This window comes from Pan troglodytes, chromosome 5, assembly GCF_028858775.2.
Source record: "Pan troglodytes isolate AG18354 chromosome 5, NHGRI_mPanTro3-v2.0_pri, whole genome shotgun sequence".
NCBI classification, from domain to species: Eukaryota; Metazoa; Chordata; class Mammalia; order Primates; family Hominidae; genus Pan; species Pan troglodytes.
Window position 1 is genome coordinate 31109222 of NC_072403.2, and position 18074 is coordinate 31127295.

Below are 18074 nucleotides of genomic sequence, written 5' to 3' on the forward strand. Positions count from 1 at the left end.
CAAATACATTAATATTCTTGAAAATAACCATTAAAATACATTTATACAGGGGCACACTTTTTCCTTTTTGCCTCAGAAGTAATGGCAGTGTGGCAGTATAACATCCTGTCTTTAAGTTTTGGATATTTCGTTTGTCATGGAATTTGTGCGTTCATTTTGGCCTTAAAAAAATATTGTGTTGGCCAGGTGTGGTGGCTCACACCTGTAATCCCAGCACTTTGGGAGGCCAAGGCAAGCGGATCATCTGAGGTCAGGAGTTCAAGACCAACCTGGCCTACATGGTGAAACCCTGTCTGTACTAGAAATACAAAAATTAGCCAGGTGTGGTGTCAGGTACCTGTAGTCCCAGCTACGTGGGAGGCTGAAGCAGGAAAGTCACTTGAACCCAGGAGGCGGAGGTTGCAGTGAGCTGAGATTGCCCCACTGCACTCCAGCCTGGGTGACAGAGTGAGACTCCATCTCAAAAGAAAAAAAAATTGAAAAAATATTGTGTTAAAATAATTTGTTTTAATCAAGATTTTTTTTACATTCCTTAAATTTTCTACAACTTAAAAGTGGTCTCACTTGTCTCACCCTAATCCTGGGCTCTGTTATTTTCTGATGCTTAATTATGATCTAAACTAGGAACTAGTTAGAAGTCAGCGTCATAGTCAATGTATGTATCTCACCTGACTTATCTCCATCCTGTTCTTTTTCTGAAGATTAGCAGGAACCAGATATAAGTGTGTAACAAATGAATTTTTAAAATCTACCTCACTAGAGATCACAGAAAATACCTATATTAATAAAAATGTCATTGGTTTACTATTTCGAGGGCCTATGCAATAAACAGTGATGCTCTTGAAACTTATTTTGAAAATTCAAAATCTAGACCTCAAAAAAATACAGAGGAGTAGAGTTTTATGAGGTAAAAATGCCATTCATTCATGCTCTGATGGCACCTCACACCCTGAGGATCTCTTCAAAGACCAGTGGCTGGGGCTTCTAAGCTCAGAGCTGAGGGAGAGGCAAGGATAGGAATGATATAAATGTCAACTATATTTTCAGTCCAAGCAGGGCAAGGAGCCCAAATAAAGACTACTTATGAAGCTAGAAATCCTCCAGAGGGTTATAATCTGAGAAAAAGGGTGGAGGAAGAAAAGGCAACTCATTCAGAATTTTCAGTCTGTATGTACATTTTGCTCTCCATCTTAGGTATTTTGTTTTCAATGGGAAGATATTCAGTATTCTGTTCAAGAAAAGGTAAACTCTATGAAGGCCAAGACTACAGTGCCTGTCCCGTGGTAGGTGCTCAGTAAATATCTAGTGAATTAAAGAATATCCTCACACGAACAAAATGTGTACTCCATGGTTAAAAGAAGAAAAATTTACCTACTGTACCCTGTGACACTCAATATCTAAAATCAATCACATAAGCTTCCACTTTAGGAAACTAGAAAAAGGAAAGTAAATTAAATTCAAAGGAAGCAGAAAAAAAGAAATGAAAATTAGAGCAGAAATCAATGGAATTGAAAACAGAAAACTAATAGAGAAATGCAACAAAACCAAATGCTGGTTCTTCGAAAAGATCAAAAAAGTGATAAGCCCACAGCTAGGCTAACTAATATTTTAAAAGAGAGAGAGAGAGGGAGGATGCAAAAATATTAATATCAGGCTGGGCACAGTGGCTTATGCCTGTAATCCCAGCACTTTGGGAGGCCAAGGCAGGAGCATCACTTGAGCCCAGGAGTTCAAGACTAGGCTGGGCAACAAAGTGAGACCCTGTGTCTAAGGCAGGTGTGGTGGCTCACATCTGTAATGCCAGCACTTTGGGAGGCTGAGGTGGGCGGATTGCTTTGAGCTCAGGAGTTCAAGACCAGCCTGGGCAATACAATGAAACCCCATCTCTACAAAAAATGCAAAACAATTAGCCAGGCATTGGTGGCTCGTACTTGTAGTCCCAGCTACTTGGGAGGCTGAGACTGGAGAATCACTTGAGCCCAGAAAGCAGAGGTTGCAGTGAGCTGAGATCGTGCCACTGCACTCTAGCCTGGGTGACGGAGCGAGTCCCTCTCTCAAAGGAAAAAAAAAAAAAACAGACCCTGTGTCTACAAAAACAAAAAATACAATATCAGAAATGAAAGAAGGGACAACACTATGGAACTTATGGACATTAAAAAGATAATAAAGGAATGCTATGAAAAACTCTACGCTCACAAATTTGATAACCTAGGTGAAACAGACCAATCCATTGAAAGACACAATCTGCCAAAACTTGTACAAAAAGAAATAGACTATCTGAGTAGTACTATATATATTAAATAAATTGAATTGGTAACTAAGAACCTTCTAAAACAGAAAGCATCAGGCCCAGATGGGTGTACTGGTGAATTCTACTATAATTTTAAAGAAGAATTTATACCAATTTTCAAAAATCTCTTCCAGAAGACAGAAACAGAGGGAATACTTCCTGACTCATTCTATGAGCCCATCACCCTAATACCAAAATCAGACAAAGTTATAACAAGAAAAAAAACTACAGGCTAATTTCTTTCATGAACATAGATGCAAAAATACTCAACAAAATATTATCAGATATAGCAATGGATAAAAAGAATTATATGCTATGACCAAATGGGATTTATTCCAGGCATGTAAGGCTGGTTCAACATTCAAAAATCACTAATATAATGTATCACATCAATAGGCTAAAGAAGAAAAGTCACATGATCACATGCATTTGATAAAATCCAACACTCATTCATGATAAAAACTCTCAGCACACTAGAAATACAGTGAAACTTCTTCAGCTTGATAGAGAACATTTACAGCTGGGCACAGCGGCCCATACCCATTAATCTAAGTGTTTTTGGGGGTCAACACAGAAGGATTACTTGAGGCCAGGAGGTTAAGACCAGCCTGGTCAACATAGCAAAACCCCATTGCTAAAAAATAAAAATAAAAAAGCACCAGGTGCGGTGGCTTATGCCTGTAATCCCAGCACTTTGGGAGGCTGAGGCAGGTGGATCGCCTGAGGTCAGGAGTTCAAGACCAGCCTGGCCAACATGGCGAAACCCCATCTCTACTAAAAATACAAAAATTAGCCAGGCATGGTGGCCTACGCCTGTAATCCCAGCTACTTGGGAGGCTGAAATAGGAGAACTGCTTGAACCCAGGAGGCGGAGGTTGCAGTGAGCTGAGCTCATGGCACTGCACTTCAGCCTGGGCGACAGAGTGAGACTCCATCTCAAAAAAAAAAAAAAAAATTAGCCAGGCATGGCAGTATGCATCTATAGCCCTAGCTACTCCGTAGGCCAATATGTAAGTATCACTTGAGCCCACAGTTCAAAGCTGGGGTGACCTATGATCACACCACTGCACTCCAGCCTGGGAGACAGAGCAAGACCCTGTATCTTAAAAAAATAAATAAACAAATAAATAAATAAATAATTAAAACATCTACAAAAAATGAGAAAGTAGAAGCTTTCTTACTAAGATAAGGACAAGGTAAGGATGTCGTCTCTCACCACTGCTTTTCTACATTGCATTGAAAGTTCTAGATGATAAAATAGGGCAAATAAATAAATAAGTGGTATACAAATTGGGAAGAAAGGAAGAAAACTGTTTTTGTTCACAGATAACATGATTGCATATGTAGAAAATCTGAAATAATCAATTCTTAAATGTGGTCTGCACATAGAGACTTCCTTTCATAGAGACTTCCTTTCAAAGAGTACAGTATGGAAATGATGAAAACAAAGAGTAACTTTAACAGTAATGAAATGTGACAATCCATCAATATCAACGGTGATAAATTATGTTAGAATGTAACTTTAATATGATGTGGTCTTCCTCCTGAAAACCCATAATCCCAGTCTAACCATGAGAAAAAAAATCAGATAAATTCCAGTAGAGAGGTAACCTATAAAATACATGGTCTGTACTCCTTGAAACTCAAGGTCATCCACAACAAGAAAAATCTAAGTAAATATTACAGCCGAGAGAAGCCTAAGGAGACATGATAGCTCCTTAGCTAATGTGATGTGGTATCTTAGATGTAACCCTGAAACAGAAAAAGACATTAGGTAAAAGTAAAGAGACCTGAATAAGCTACTCAGCACATTAAGGCAAGAAAAAAAAAAGTCAAACACATAAGGAGTGGGAAGAAAAAAAATCATTTTTGAAGATAGTTAGAACTGACTGTATACATAAACATTCAGAAGAACCCACATATAAATTATAAGACTCTGAGAGTTTAGTACAGCTGTTAGATATATAATCAATAGTTTAAGAAATCAATTTATTCTCACATCAGCAATAAAAAATACAAAAATTGAATTTAAAAATATATCACTTAAGATAGCAGAAAAGGCCGAGGTGGGTGGATCACCTGAGGTCAGGAGTTCGAGACCAGCCTGGCCAACATGGTGAAACCCTGTCTCTACAAAAAATACAAGATTAGCCGGGTGTGGTGGCACATGCCTGTAATCCCAGCTGCTCAGGAGGCTGAGGCAGGAGAATTGCTTGAACCTGGGAGGCAGAGATTAGAGTGAGCCGAGATCGTGCCATTGCACTCCAGCCTGGGCAACAGGAGAGAAACTCAATCTCAAAAAATAAATAAATAAATAAAAATTAAAAGCTAGCATAAAAAATGAAATATCAAGAAATACATTTAACAAAAGATCTCTTTGGAGAAAATTATAAAACTCTATTGAGAGATATTAAGTGTATCTATAAATGAAGAGTTATATTATGTTCATAGATAGGAAGCTCAATATTATGAAGATAATCAATTTACTCCAAATTTATCTGTAGATTTACTATAGTCTCAATAAAACCCCCAGATTTTTTTTTTTAACAGCTTAAAAACTTACTCTAAAATTTATTAAGATATGCAAAGGGCCAAAAAGAGAAAAAACATTCTTCAAGAAGAACAAGGTGGGAGATGAAAGAGGATTTGTCCTAGCAAATATCAAGACTTATTGTAAGCTATAATAATTAAGATTGTATAGTGTTGGCTCAGTGGTAGATAAAATAATCAAGGCAACAGGATAGAGGCCTGGAAACAAGTCCACATATACACCAACACTTGATAAGTGACACTGTAGATCACTAGGGAAAGGATAAATGTTTCCACTAAACTTGCTGGGGTAATTGGGAACCCATATTGGAAAAATAGATTGGACTCCTTCCTTATTCCATAGATAAAAATCAATTTCAGACAAGTTAAAAGACTTACATTTAAAAGATAAACAATCAAGCTTTTGGAAGGTATTTAGGAGAAATTTTTTATAATCTTGGGACACGGTGGATTTTTTTCAACAAAACACAAAAAGCTCTACCCAAAAGGAAAATTATTGCAATTTTAGATTACACCAAAAGAACATATACACCCCAAAACACAATAAAAGAGTAAAAAGGTAAGATACATAATGAAAATTTGCAACATAAATATGACAAAGGATTTCTATGCAGAATATAGAAGAATGTCTACAAATCAATAAGAAAAAGACAATCTATAAGAAAAATGGGCAAAAAGGTTTGAATAGGTACTTCATAAAATAGAATATCCAAATTATGATTAACTGTATAAACAGAGCTCAGCCTTACTAGCAATGGGGAAGTGAAAATAAAAACCACAATGAAGTACCACTATACTTACCAGAACAACTAAAATTAAAACAACTGCAAGTACTAAATGTTGATAATAGGAGTATGGAAACTCTCATATGTTACTAATGACAATGTAGTGAGGTTCAATCTCATTGAAAAATAGTGTGGCATTCTACACTAAAACAGAAAATACACATATACTGTCACCTAACAATCCTACTTTTAGCTAAGTCTCAACACTGGAGAAATATGTGCATATGTTCTTCAAGATACATGCACAAGAATGTACATCACAGCATTACTCATATTACATTTGAGTATATTACATTGGAAACAATGCAAATGTTCATCAACAATGAAATGATAAATTATGTATTTATATGTTATGTAAATAATATGCTATAACAGTAAAGTAGCATTCTGTGGAACACAAAAATATAAATAAACCAATTAAGACTACTTGTAACAACGTGCACCAATGCCCAGACATAATATTGGATAAAAAGAACAAAACACACACACACAGAGGCAACGTGACTCCATTTAAATAAAGTTCCCTAACAAGAAAACTAAAGTGTATTGTTTCAGAAAATGAGAAAAATATTACAAGAGTCAGGGTAGTATATATCTTTAATGAGAGAGTTTTAATCAGAAAGGAGCACATATGTAGGATGCAATTAAAGCAAGATATGGGGCAAATTTATAGCTTTAAATGGCTATAATAGAAAAGAAGAACGATCTTAATAATCTTAAGACTTCAACTTCAGATCTAGAAAAGGAAAAGCAAACAAAACCAAAAACAAGTAGAATAAGAAAATAATAACAGGGTAAAAATAAAAGAAGTAGAAAAAACAAAAAAATAGAAAATCAGTAAAATCAAAAAATGGTTCTTTGAAAAGATCAGCAAAATTGGCAAACCTTCAGGTAGATTGAACAAGATAAAGAGATAAAGCACAGATTACAAAAAAATCCGGAATGAAAGAGGAGATATTACCATTAATCCTACAAATATTAAAAGGACTATAAGTAAATACTATGAATAAATATATGCCAACAAATTAGATAATTTAGGTAATGTGGACAAATTCCTAGAGCAACACAAATTGCCAAAATGGACTCATAAAGGAATGGAAAACATGAACAAACCTATGACAGGAAAAGAGATCGAATCAGTAATTTAAAGTATTTTCAAAGAAAAACAGAACCCAGAGGCTTCATTGGTGAATTCCATCAAACATTTAGAGAAAAATTAGTACTGATAGTCCATAAACTTGTCCAGATCAATTGGGATTTATCCTAGGAATGCAGGATTGATTTAATACATGAAAATCAATTAATGTAATATACCTTAACATTAAGAGAATAAAAGGTAAAAACCACGTAATAGTCTCAAAAGAAATTATAATGCAGAAAAAAATTTTGAAAAAAAATACCCTTTCATGACTAACTCCCACCCCCTCACAACGACACACTTTACAAACTAATAGTAGGAAGTAATTTTCTCAATCTAATTAAGGGAACCTATGAAAAACCCAAAACTAACATTATACTCAATAGCAAAAGACTGGATACTTTTTCCCTAAAATCAAGAAGAAGATAAGGATATCTGCTCTCACCACTTCTATTCAACATTTTACTGAAGGTTCTAGACAGGAAAATTAGGCAAAATAAAGTCATCAAGTTGGAAAGGAAGAGTAAAGGTATTTGCAGACAACATGATCTTGTATATATAAAATCCTAAAACATTTACTAAAAAATTTCCAGAGCTAATAGACAAGTTAGGCAAAATGTCAGATACAAGATGAATATACAAAAATCAATTGCATTTCTACATGTTAGCAATGAACAATTCAAAAAAGAGATTAAGAAAAAAATTCATTCAGAATGTAATTAAAAACAATAAACACTTTGGAATAAGTATAACAAAAGAAGTACAAAACTTGTACACTGCAAACTACAGAATATTTTTTAAATTAAACATCTAAATAAAGAGGAAGATACTCCATGTTCATAGATCAGAAGGTTAGATGGCAGTACTCCCCAAATTTTTCTACAGAGTTAATGCAATTCCTTTCTAAATCCCAGAAACTCACAAGCTGATCCGAAAATTCGTAAGAACACACAAAGGACTCTGATTAAAATAATCTTGAACAAAGTTGGAGAACTCATACTTCTCCATTTCAAAACTTACAACAATATTACACTAATCAAGATAGTGTAGTACTGGCATGAAGATAAACATAGAATTGAGAGTCCAGAAATAAGCTCGTGTGTGTGGTCAATTGATTTTCAAGAAAGTGTCAAGACCATTCAATGGGGTGAAGAATAATCCTGTATTCAACAAATGGTGCTGGGACAACTGAATAGCCACATGCAAAAGCATAATTTGTACCCCTACCCCACACCACATACAAAAAATAAGTCAAAATGAATCATAGACCTAAATATAATAGCTAAAACTATAACACTTTTAGAGGAAAACTGTAGGGAGTGAGTTCCAGAATTTCTGGACTGATCGAAGAAAAAGATATGATGAGCTGGCAGCAACATGCACAAACTTTAGCAGGGTGCTGCTTTAGCAAGTAAGCAGGAGGAATGAGTCCTTCACATCTTGAAACTATCCAGAGTCTTGGAGGGACCACCATTCAGAAGGGGAGGAGAGCAAGGAAACTTCTAGGAAAGGGGATAAGTCAGAGGCACAGCAGGGAGTCTCAGAGTTAGTGAACTCAAAGGACAGCAGCAGCCTGGCAACTTTATAACACTGGGGCTTATCTTATCTATGGATAATAAATATTGCCAATTTCATAGAGTATGCAGATCAGGCCCTAAATGGCTAAAAATCTGCTTATTTGGGCTATGTTTAAAACAATTGTATGTGTACAATTTTAAGTCTGGTGCTGGCAGCCTTTGAGCCAATGGATCTCAGTCTGCTGTGAAGAAATAAACAACCTAAGAGCCAACACACAGAGAACATCTTTGAGTCATTTGTGAGGTTGGTGCAAAAGTAATCGCAGTTTTTGCCATTACTTTTCAAGATAAAAACCATGATTACTTTTGCACCAACCTATACTTTAGAAATATAGGAATATATCTATGTGACTTTGGGTCAGGCAATGATTTTGTAGATACAACACCAAAAGCACAGGCAAAAGAAGAAAAGAAATGAGAAATTTGACTTTATCAAAATTAAAAACATTTGCATTTCAAATGACACCATCAAGAAAATGAAAATAACCCACAAGCTGCGAGAAAATATTTGCAAATTATATATCTGTAAGAACCTTGTATCAAGAATATACAAAAAACTTTAAAACTCAATAATAAGAAAACAACCCAACTAAAAATAATCAAAGGGGAGCCAGGCATGGTTGTGCACATCTGTAGCCCTAGCTACTCAGGAGGCTGAGGGAGGAGGATCACTTGAACCCAGGAGTTTGAGAGCAGCCTGGGCAACATAGCAAGACTCCCATCTTTAAATAAATAAAATAAAACAATCAAACGATTTGAATAGACACTTCTCCAAAGAAGATATATAAATGGTCAGTAATGCACATGAATAGAAGTTAACCATCCTTAGTCATGATAGAAACTCAAACCAAACTACAGTGAGATGGTACTTCACATCCATTAGGATGGCTATAAGAAAAAATGAAGGTAATATCAAGTGTTGCTGAGGTTGCAGAGAAACAGGAACCAACAAACACTGTTGCTGATAAACTTTTGAAAGGTTTGGCAGATTCTCAACATGTTAGAGTTTCTGTTGATCCAGCAATTCTACTCCTCGGTCTCCACCCAAAGAACTGAAAGCATATGTCCACACACACACACAAACCTGTATATAAATGTTCACTTTGCTACTACTCATAGCAGCCCTAAAGTACAAACAACCTAAATGTCTATCAATTAGTGGATAAATGTATACATCCATATAATGAAATACTATTTGGCAATAAAAAGGAATAAATTACGATACATGCTACAACATAGATGCATCTCAAAAAATTCTGCTAAATGAAAGCAGTCAGACCCAAAGACCACATATTATATAATTCCATTTGTATGATATGTCCAGAATAGGCAAATTCACAGAGACAGTAGACTAGTGGTTATCAGAGACAATGGTGGGGGTGTAGACAGAAAATGGAGACTGACTGATCAAGGGCACATGGTTTCTTCATGAGGTGATGGAAAAATTCTAAAATTAGATTGTGAAGATGGTTGCACAACTCCATTAAGTATACTAAAGACCATTGAATGGTACACTTAAATCAGGTGAATTTTATGGTATTTAAATCATATTATCTATAAAGTTATTTTAAAAAGAAAGAAAGAAAGCAGCATATGAGAGATTTCTGGGGTGCTCACAGGTAATATTACATTTTCTTTTTTTTTTTCTTTAAACCTAGGTTAAACTGGTGTTCATTTTCTAAGTGTTCTTCATTTATGGTTTTTGAGCTGTTCTGTATGTTATATTCCACAATAAAAACAATGAGGAAACTGCTGTTTCAAATATGCCTTTTCAAAGTATATTCACTCCTCACTTATTCTGATGTACAATTGTAAGTAAAGTTTGACCTCTCAAGAGAGAGCAGCCCACTCCTGCAACCAGCTATAATCAAGTATAATCAAGCTATAATCCGCTGTAATTAAGGAAGGTCCTACTGCAAACAGGTTTGGCTTTCAAGTCAGCCAAACTGCCTCTATGGAGTGTCTTCCAGTGACAAGTTCTGGAAGTTTTGAGTTATATTTTAATAAGAGAAGTGCTTCCTGTACACTATGCATGAGTAATAATGATGATTGTAATAATTAGATTACACTTAAAGGGCAAAATACTAAAGAAAAAGTCATTGCAAATTTCATATTTTTCATTCTTTCACTTTTTAAAACATCTTCTTTGGAAATAATCGTAGACTCACAGAAATTTGCAAAAATAGTCCAGAGTCCCCTGTACCCTTCAGTTAGCTTCCCCAATAGTGATCTCTTATGTAACTGTATTACTGTATTACAATATAAAAACCGGGAAATTGACATTGGTACAGTACTGTTAACTAGAGCACAGGCTTTATTCTCATGTCACCAGTTTTCACAGGCATCTATTTGTGTGTGTGTGTGTGTGTGTGTGTGTGTGTGTGTGTGTGTGTGTATACAGTTCTATGAAATTTTATTCTATGCTTTAATTTGTGTAGCCATCACTACTCTCACATAACTCAGGCCAGGCGAGCTTTACTAAGGGTGGAAGTCGGACTCCCTGCTCCACTGGGTCCCGCCTGCCCTTCAGTCTCATGCCTGCCCAGCCCTCTGACCACCTGGAATGGAATGAGTCTGTGCGCTCTCTCCAGATAAGTGTGCGGGGCCTTCCTGTGCTTGCGCCCATGACCAAGGCCATGGACAATGACACTTACCCCCTGGTTGCCTTCCAGAGGACGCCAGGTAGGATTCAATACCCAGTCGCAGTCATTGCTGACCTGGGCACAGGGTCAAGGGCCCAAGAAGAAAACACCTGGTTCAGTTACCTGAAAAGGGGATACCCAACCCTATCAGACAGCAGGGACAGGGTGGTGGTGAAATGAAACAAAGACCACTGCATTCTAGAGTCCCACCTGGTGGAAAGTGGAGAGGGGCATGGAGCTCTCGGATCTGAACGTCTCTGGTGGGAAACTACTCTATGGACCATGGGAGAGGGGTGACCTATCAGATAGATGGCAGCAAGGCCGTGTCTCGGGTAATTCTCTCCAAAGGCGATGGGGCAGTGGAGAAGGGGTTCATGGCAGTGGAGGGCCAGCGTCTGTAGGGGGGCAGCCTGGGCAAGGAGGGGACATAGTGACTGAGAACGTGGAATGGGTGAGAGTGGCAGGCCACAAGGGCAGCGTGGACCACAAGAACTGGGTGTGCAGCTGCAATGCTCCCAGGGCCGCCACGGAAATCCGACCGCCAGGCTGCCTCACATCCCTAGTCCGCCTGCTGGAGAGTGCTGCAGCGCCGGTCCTGCCCCCAGCGGTGCAGCGAGGACTCCTGAGCACCACCCAGGACTTCGGTTACATTTCCGTCAGCCACATGGGGGAGGTGGGCCCCGCGCACGTTAAAGTTCATTCTTCAAGTTCATCCCCAACACCAACGACCACATCATTGTGGACCTCAAGTCCAAAGAGGACAGCGGCCAAATCGCCACCTGTATCATGGTCTTTCTCTCTCGACGGACTAGTCCTTCTGCCAGGCACCAAAATTCGAAGTGTAAAGTATGAAGGAACAAAATTTATTTAAATTTTAAAAATTAAAACATTAAGCAAGGCTGAGGGGTGGGCAGTTTTAAGCTACATTGGAACTCACATTTTATAAATGCCGAAGGACTGCACTTTTGTTTTATTTTGTTTTCGGAACAATGAGGTGTATACTTGGTTTAGAGATCTCCAAAACAGGGAGTTCAGTCCCAGGCTGAGAAAAGGGGCAGAGGTTCAGGAACCTCGAGGTTGCCCTGGCCAGAACTTTTCTCTGTGCTGCCAGCTCATGGTAAAATTGATCACTGCAGGCAACTTCATAGGGGGTCTAGTTTTTGAATTGGTCATGCGCTTTCTTCCATCTGACCTCCCTTTCTTCTCTTTACCTTTGTTCTTTTGTTCGATAAGTATTCCTGGAGCTCCTACTATGTGTGAAGCACTGCCCCACCCCGGAAATACAATGAGTATGAGGAGGATCTGCCTGCTAGGAACTCCCAGGCCACCCCCTTTTCTTCCTACTTTATGAGCCTTGGATTTATGTCCACCCTACCAGATCCTTGGAAAAGAAAATGTTTACATTGCAAGACACTGTAGGGCTATGGACAAGGGCAGGCCCCTGGGGGGGACACATTTACCCACACCTGCCACAGGAAAGAACACAAGCCTATCTGTTTTTTCCCACACTTCAGATGAAACCATCTCCACCTCATATGGCCAATGACTCTCTGTTTTCTTTCTTCAGGAAACTTCTATGGCTGGGTAGCACTTTGAAGTTTTAATTATTAACCTATTTTAATAAAAGTGAATTCCTTTCTTGGAATCACTAAATCTTCTCCCACAACACAAAGCCCTGTAGTTAATAAATCCATTCCCAGTGGCGGAAGAGATCACAATGAAGCAGTGACAACTGGTCAAGCAAGTTTATAAAAGTTTGAGTTCTTGGCCAATGTATACTAAAGAAAACACTGCCTTTTTCTGAGACCGAGTAGGAACGGAGCTTGGCTTCAGCCTATATCGACTAGAACATTCTTTCGTGCATCCCTACTCACCACAAACCCACACTACTACCTTGCTTAGGCCACAATGTTTGAACCATGCCTTTTACTTAAATAATTCCAGAAACTGGCCTTAGGAGATAACCAAGGTTGTTGAGTGTCCCACATAGGTAAGGAATGCTGAGCCATTGATTTACACTGTTGCTGTAGCCAGCCAGATCACCAGGTTGCCCATTATTGAAGATAACCACTGTAACCAGATATGCTGACTGGCATACCCTACCCTTCACACTTTCCCAGCCCATCCTGCATACCCTACCCCTGAAGTCAATTCCCATGCTTTGCCTAATTAAAAAAAAAAAAAAAAAAGCCCTACTGGCTTCAGTCAGGCAATTCTCTCTCTCTTGTGCTGCCTCTCTTATGTCCAGGTATAAACTCCAATAATGCCTTGTCTGAGGAAACTTTTTCAGTCTCATGCCAATTTCTGTGCATTAACAGCCCAAGAACCCAGAGTTGGTACCATTTCTAGCAACTGTTAGAAATTGTCATGCCTTTCAAGACTTTTATGAATGACTTGAATTTTTTATTTCCTGACTCCAATGGGACCCTAGTTTCCAACAGGCCTACTGTTGACCCTTGACCCTGGGGCTCCTTTATTCTGGACATAGTCTGTGAATAAGGCCTGTCATTTCCCTAGAGTTTCTTTCCATGGCCTTTATTTCTCCTCTTTCCAATGGCAATTCTGCAACCCCTACTCCGTGGAAATGTCACACTAACTTTGGCTTGTCATTTGGCCCCTGCTGTCTTTTCTGGACACTCCAAGGTAAAGGCAGAGTTGGGTTTGAGACAGAGGTTAGGCACACCCACAGCTGAGAAAAGATGTTTCCTTCAGTCACAGTGCTCCTCCCCCATGGCAGTTAACTCCCCCCAACCCCCACAGGATAGTGTAGGGCATGCAGTAGGCAGGAGGACCACAGACTCTGATTGTCCCCATGCTGGTCCCAGTGGACTCTGTGGGCTCTGTGCCTGTGCTTGCCCTTCACAGATCTCTTCCCCTTTGAAACACAGCTGTGAGGAGGGAAGCCAGGAAGGACCCCTCTCACACAGTGGTGGTCTGTTTCTTCCATTACAGAATAAGTAGCAGAAAAAGTGAAGGTAGGTTCCTGAATGTGACACATTTCTCAAGAACTCAGATCTCACCAGGTATAGCCTGCAAGACCCAAGTCTGTTCTAATTTTGCCTGGCTGGGCTCTCTGATCCTCCTCAATTATTGTCCACGATGTTCAGGCTCTGTCATTTAAAAAATACAGAGAGATAAAATCAGGAAGGCTGGAGCATGTGGGACAGTCACTAAATTGAGACCTTTCTGATGTGTAAATATCAGCATCTGAGCCACAGCCCAGGTGCCTGGAAGTAGCATTTTCATACAGTCAGTGGTTTTCAAATACTTTAAGGCTAACCTTTTTTCTTTCCCTCTATATTCCTGACAGTCAGCATAATGATTGTGTTTGTTCCCTACTGGATCCATTTGTTTTATAAAGTCTGACAGGAATGTGAAGAACAAAAAGATATATAGTTCTTGTGGAACGTGCTGGTGCACACCTGTAGTACCAGCTACAGCTTGGGTGGCTTAGAGAGGAGGATCATTTAAGCCCCAGGTTTCAAAGTTACAGTGAACTGTGATTGCACCACTGCACTCCAGCCTGGCTGACAAAGCGAGACCCCCATCTCAAAAAAACAAACAAACAAAATGACATATAACTCTTCTATCACCACCAAGGAACTTCCTCAGTGAAACTCCCAAGGACTACCCTTTACAGTCACATCCCCACTGTTCATATCCTCTGGCAACCACTGATTGCCCAGCTATCCTTACAATATTGTCATTTCAAGAATGGTATGTAGAAGGAATCTACATTACATTGCTTTTTTAAACCTTCCAAACCTTTTTTTTTTTAAAAGCATTTCAGCCCCAAAGACCCTCCAGCTAGTTCTCTTTCTCCCTTTCTTTATAGCCAGGTATACTTTTTGTGGTTGTTGTTTCTGCACACCTAACAGCTTACTAGTTTTCTTCCTACATTTTCAGTCCTTTTTTGTTTGCTTTGTAGATGGATCCTTCCTCTATCTGGTCAATGTTGTAGCTCCTCAAGGCTCAGTTCTGTGTCCTGTTCATTTGACACTTTTTCCCTACAGAGTCTCCTCCATACTCTTGGCTTCAATTATCTCCTGAACACAAATGACTTTCAAACACATATATGGGCAGACCTTGAGCCATAATGTTGTATCTGTATAGCTAACTGCCTTTCATACATATCTATTTGGATGTCTTAAAGACACCTGAAACTTAGCATATCCAAAATTCAGCTCAGTGCATCTCACTCATTCTCATCCTTCAAATGTCCTTCATGACGACCTGTTATCTTCAACGACTCCCTTTCTCTCCCTACCCTATAGCTAAGTCAAATCCATTAATCTTACCTCTTAATTCTCTCTCATAACCATCTTCCCTGTCACCCTAATCTAAGCCATCACCATGGCCCTCTGGGCCACCGCCATAGACCCCTAACTGGTCACCCTACATTCACTCTTTCTCTCATTTGTTCTTTCCACAATGACCAGAATAACATAGTTATTTAATTTTAAATTTTTGTGAGTATATAGATGTATATAATTGTGGGGTATATGAGACGTTTTGACACAGGCACGCAACGCATAATAATGTCATGAAGAATGAGGCAGAATAACATAGATTAAATGGAAATTTAAAATAATTCCACCCTATCAACCTTTTTTTCCACTTCAGTCTGTCATTGTTCCTAGGAGAAACAGCAAAATTCCTAACATAGCCTAGGAGGTGAAGCATATGTAATGACCCCTACGCACTTCCTCCAGCTTATTTTGTACTATGTTCTTCCTCCTAATGATAGCTGGTCTTCTTTCATTTCCTCAGTGTACAACCCTATACCCAGAATATTCTTTTTTGATCCCTTCCTCACAGATTTAACTCTCCTTATTGTTATGGGAAGTCAGGGACCCCAAACGGAGGGACCGGCCGGAACTGTGTCAGAGGACCATAAATTGTGAAGATTTCATCTTAATATGGACATTTATCAGTTCCCAAATAATACTTTTATAATTTTTTATGCCTGTCTTTACTTTAATCTCTTAATCCTGTTATCTTCGTAAGCTGAAGATGTATGTCACCTCAGGACCACTGTCATGATTGTGTTAACTGTACACATTGATTGTAAAACATGTGTTTGAACAATGTGAAATCAGTGCACCTTGAAAAAGAACAGAATAATAGCGATTTTTATGGAAAAAGGGAAGTCAACCATAACGTCTGACTGCCTGCAGGGTCAGGCAAAAAGAGCCATATTTTTCTTCTTGCAGAGAGCTTATAAATGTACGTGCAACTAGGAAAGATATTGCTAAATTCTTTTCCTAGCAAGAAATATTAATACCCTGGGAAAATATTGCGTTCCTTGGGGGAGGTCTATAAACGGCCGCTCTGGGACTGTCTGTCTTGTGCAGTTGAGATAAGGACTGAAATATGCCCTGGTCTCCTGCAGAACCCTCAGGCTTACTAGGGTTGGGAAAATTCCACCCTGGTAAATTTGTGGTCAGACCAGTTCTTTGCTCTTGAACCCTGTTTTCTGTTGTTTAAGATGTTTATCAAGACAAAACGTGTCAGGTGGTTCCAAGATGGCTGAATAGGAACAGCTCCAGTCTACAGCTCCCAGCGTAAGCAACACAGAAGACGGGTGATTTCTGAATTTCCAACTGAGGTACCGGGTTCATCTCACTGGGGCTCATCAGACAGTGGGGGCAGGACAGTGGGTGCAGCCCACCAAGTGTGAGCTGAAGCAGGGCGAGGCATCGCCTCACCTGGGAAGCACAAGGGGTCAGGGAATTCCCTTTCCTAGCCAAGGGAAGGGGTGACAGATGGCACCTGGAAAATGGTGTCACTCCCACCCTAATACTTCACTTTTCCAATGGTATTAGCAAATGGCACACCAGGAGATTATATCCCATGCATGACTCAGAAGGTCCCACGCCCACAGAGCCTCGCTCATTACTAGCACAGCAGTCTGAGATCGAACTGCAAGGTGGCAGCGAGGCTGGGGGAGGGGCACCCGCCATAGCTGAGGCTTGATTAGGTAAACAAAGCGGCCAGGAAGCTCGAACTAGGTAGAGCCCACCACAGCTCAAGGCCTGCCTGCCTCTGTAGACTCTACCTCTGGGGGCAGGGCATAGCCAAACAAAAGGCAGCAGAAACCTCTGCAGACTTCAATGTCCCTGTCTGACAGCTTTGAAGAGAATAGTGGTTCTCCCAGCATGGAGTTTGAGATCTGAGAACAGACAGACTGCCTCCTCAAGTGAGTCCCTGACCCCCGAGTAGCCTAACTGGCAGGCACCCCCCAGTAGGGGCAGACTGACACTTCACACTGCTGGGTACCTCTCTGAGACGAAGCTTCCGGAGGAACGCTCAGGCAGCAACATTTGCTGTTCAGCAATATTCATTGTTCTGCAGCCTCCACTGCTGACACCCAGGCAAACAGGGTCTGGTGTGGACCCACAGCAAACTCCAACAGACCTGCAGCTGAGGGTCCTGACTGTTAGAAGGAAAACTAATCAACAGGAAGGACATCCATACCAAAACCCCATCTGTACGTCACCATCAAAGACCAAAGGTAGATAAAACCACAAAGATGGGGGAAAAACAGAGCAGAAAAGCTGAAAATTCTAAAAATCAGAGCACCTCTCCCCCTCCAAAAGAACGCAGCTCCTTACCAGCAACGGAACAAAGCTGGACGGAGAATGACTTTGACAAGTTGCGAGAAGAGGTCTTCAGACGATCAAACTTTTCCGAGCTAAAGGAAGAAGTTCGAACCCATCACAAAGAAGCTAAAAACCTTGAAAAAGGATTAGACGAATGGCTAACTACAATAACCAGTGTAGAGAAGTCTTTAAATGACCTGATGGAGCTGAAAACCAGGCGCGAGAACTATGTGACAAATGCACAAGCTTCGGTAGCTGATTCGATCAACTGGAAGAAAGGGTATCAGTGATGGAAGATCAAATGAATGAAATGAAGCGAGAAGAGAAGTTTAGAGAAAAAAGAATGAAAAGAAACGAAGAAAGCCTCCAAGAAATATGGGACTATGTGAAAATACCAAATCTACGTCTGATTGGTGTACCTGAAAGTGACAGGAAGAATGGAACCAAGTTGGAAAACATTCTTCAGGATATTATCCAGGAGAACTTCCCC

The 18074-nt window shown here is 39.7% G+C and overlaps 1 protein-coding gene and 1 pseudogene across 3 annotated transcripts in view; one reads left to right on the plus strand and one right to left on the minus strand.

Moving 5' to 3' along the window:
- Positions 1-18074, minus strand: part of CMAH (cytidine monophospho-N-acetylneuraminic acid hydroxylase) — a 135984-nt gene that overhangs the window by 61097 nt on the left and 56813 nt on the right. The window lies entirely within an intron of this gene.
- LOC129144355 (soluble calcium-activated nucleotidase 1-like) lies at positions 10875-17680 on the plus strand (annotated as a pseudogene).